This window comes from Lichenostomus cassidix, chromosome Z, assembly GCF_008360975.1.
Source record: "Lichenostomus cassidix isolate B80296 chromosome Z, HeHo_3.0, whole genome shotgun sequence".
In the NCBI taxonomy this organism is placed as follows: domain Eukaryota; kingdom Metazoa; phylum Chordata; class Aves; order Passeriformes; family Meliphagidae; genus Lichenostomus; species Lichenostomus cassidix.
The window spans coordinates 32,626,503-32,628,944 of NC_139511.1; the positions used below are offsets into that span (position 1 = coordinate 32,626,503).

At 39.3% G+C, this 2,442-nt stretch overlaps 1 long non-coding RNA gene across 1 annotated transcript; it reads right to left on the reverse strand.

Annotated features, from left to right (window-relative positions):
• Positions 1-502: 502 nt before the first annotated feature.
• On the reverse strand, positions 503-1,916 carry LOC146424664 (uncharacterized). The gene is made up of 2 exons (XR_014846995.1): positions 1,799-1,916; positions 503-648 (listed from the first exon to the last, which is right to left on the reverse strand). It is a non-coding gene; the product is annotated as an uncharacterized LOC146424664 (long non-coding RNA).
• Between the last annotated feature and the right edge of the window lie 526 nt (positions 1,917-2,442).

Genomic DNA, 2,442 nt, shown 5'->3' on the forward strand with positions numbered 1-2,442 from the left:
TTTTTCATTGGTATGAAGACAAATTTTTCTTTCTGCATATAACATTCACCAGCAGAGCTGTTATGGCCAAGATCATAGATTAAATTTGTGGCCTGTCCAATAATGCAAATAGTTTACAATCCACTTACATGCAAAAATTTCCACGAGCATTCCCCTGACAGAGGCAAATATCTGAACCGCACCAGAGCCCTACACTGATGTCCACTTCCCTCCTGTAGTAAGGAATATTAGAGAATTCAAGGAAAATAGGAAGAGGCATTCATGATTCTCCACTAACACAGGACCCTTTGAGGACTGCTTGTTACCTACTTGAAGGACCACTGAGGCTGAGAACTAGGAAGCAAAGCTTGGTCTGTGATACAACTAGCTAAGAATTTTCCAATAAAATTGAGCTTTGAGAGGCTTTTGAAAGAAAAAAAATTGATTTTGGCATCTTTTTTACTTTACAGTTCCCAGCAGAAGAGTTTCACAGTAGGTATACAAGAGATGCATCAATCATATGTGTCTGTCAAAATTATTTATTTTCTGCTAAGATACATAACTCTTGCAAAGCCACTGTAACATGGAAGTAGGGTTTAACTGCTGCTTGTAATCCACTTGCATTCACAGGGTGGCAAATGAGTCCTGGCAGGCAAACCAAGCAGCAGGCTGCATGAATAAGACCAAAAGATACACTTATAAAGTAAGAACTTGATCCAAAATGCATGTTAGCATCAAGCCAAGATAAAGCCTAAAATTCCCTTTGGTCTTGGCACAGAATTGAAAGCTGATGAGTAGTCCGACAATTTAAAGCACTTTCATTCCTGTGCCAATGTCCCTGACTCAGGGCAGATGGCAGAGTCAGAAGTCACAATGAGATGAGGATTATCAAAAAAGTGGAAAGACAAGAATGATTTCTAAGTGAATCATCTCAGGGAAGTGGCAGTGCCTGAAGCTCCCAAAGCTCCAGAGATTATAATGGTTACTGTTGGATCAAGCATCATTAAATGCACTAAAATGATTGTCTTTACAGATGCAAGCTGCTGAGAAAAAATACCCCAGAAATTCATTAAGTCCTTGTAAAACAATATCTGGGTAAACATCTCTTAAAGAGGCATATATTCAAGTATTTTTTCTTGAAACTGCAACGTGTCTTGGGATAAACTGCACATGTAAAGGGGCCATCACCTTCAACTTTCATCATCAATGTTTAACCTGCCCTGCAGGTACACCAAAAAGCATAAGGCAGTGCTGACATAAAAACCCTCAAAACCAGTGAGCTTTACTCCTTTACCAGGCTTAAACCCTGAGAGATCTTAGGTCTACATTGAATAATTGACTGGATCTTAAAGACATATCTTCAAAGAATAGGCATGAGTTCAAGGTCTATCTTAGTTAATACAAAATTACAGGCATGCCCCTTTCTTTGAACTATTTTAGAAAGAAATCTGGCTGGTGAGAAAAAATAGCACCCAGTGCTCAGCAGTTTAGAAAAATGACTGCAAATATTTTAAGAGACTGTCCAGAGCACACACGTTACTTACTGCAGAATACATCAGTGCAGTACAATGCTTGTCAAGAAAGCATTGAAGCCATCTTCAGGAGAAAAAAGACTCATAGTACAATTTATGGTTTGGAAGTTTGTCACACTTTGCATATGGCCTAGGACATGATGACATATATCCACAGAGAGGATATTTCTGGATGACCAAGACCAAAGTTCAAACTTTCTTGAACTTCCAGCTATACAAGGTAAACCTTAATGTATTATTAAATAAGTATTAGGCACTAACTGAGAATGTTATGAACTTCAAATTACCTAGAAGCTTGATACCATGTCCTTATAATATCAGTGTTTGTTCTACTGTGCACTCTGTTCTTTTAACTTTTCATATAAGATCCAGTTCTTCCCATTAGGAACATTGTGCTGAAATCTTCTTTTGCTGCAGCCCACCAAAAAAAAAAAAAAAAAAAAAAAGAATGTTGGCAAATTAAGTAAAATGAAATAAGAATTACTTTTCTTTGCCACAAACCAAGCCATGTGAAACAGGCCAAATCTAGTCTCCAGCAAGGGAATCAGTTTGCCTTACAGGAGTTAATTACTGAGGGGCACCAAATAGACCCACCACCTACTTTGACAGCAAAGGGTGGAGCAGAGTGGCAAGTCCTGTGAAAGGAAAGAAGTTTCTGTATCCTGGGAGCAGCAGACTCATTATGCAGAGTTGCTCCTCTTGCTACCTGTGATGGGTAGCTGCAGAGGTGCAGTCCAGCCCCTTAGTGGGCTCCCAGCTTGCACTGCACCCCAAGGAACTTTGAGTTGGCCAGAGCAGGGTGCACTGTCCAGCTGCACTCTCTAGGACATACACACTTCTACTAGAAAATACATATTAGAAACCAAAACTGAACATAATTGGCTTAATTGCAAGAATTCCTCAGTGATAGCAAATGTTATCACAGTGAAAA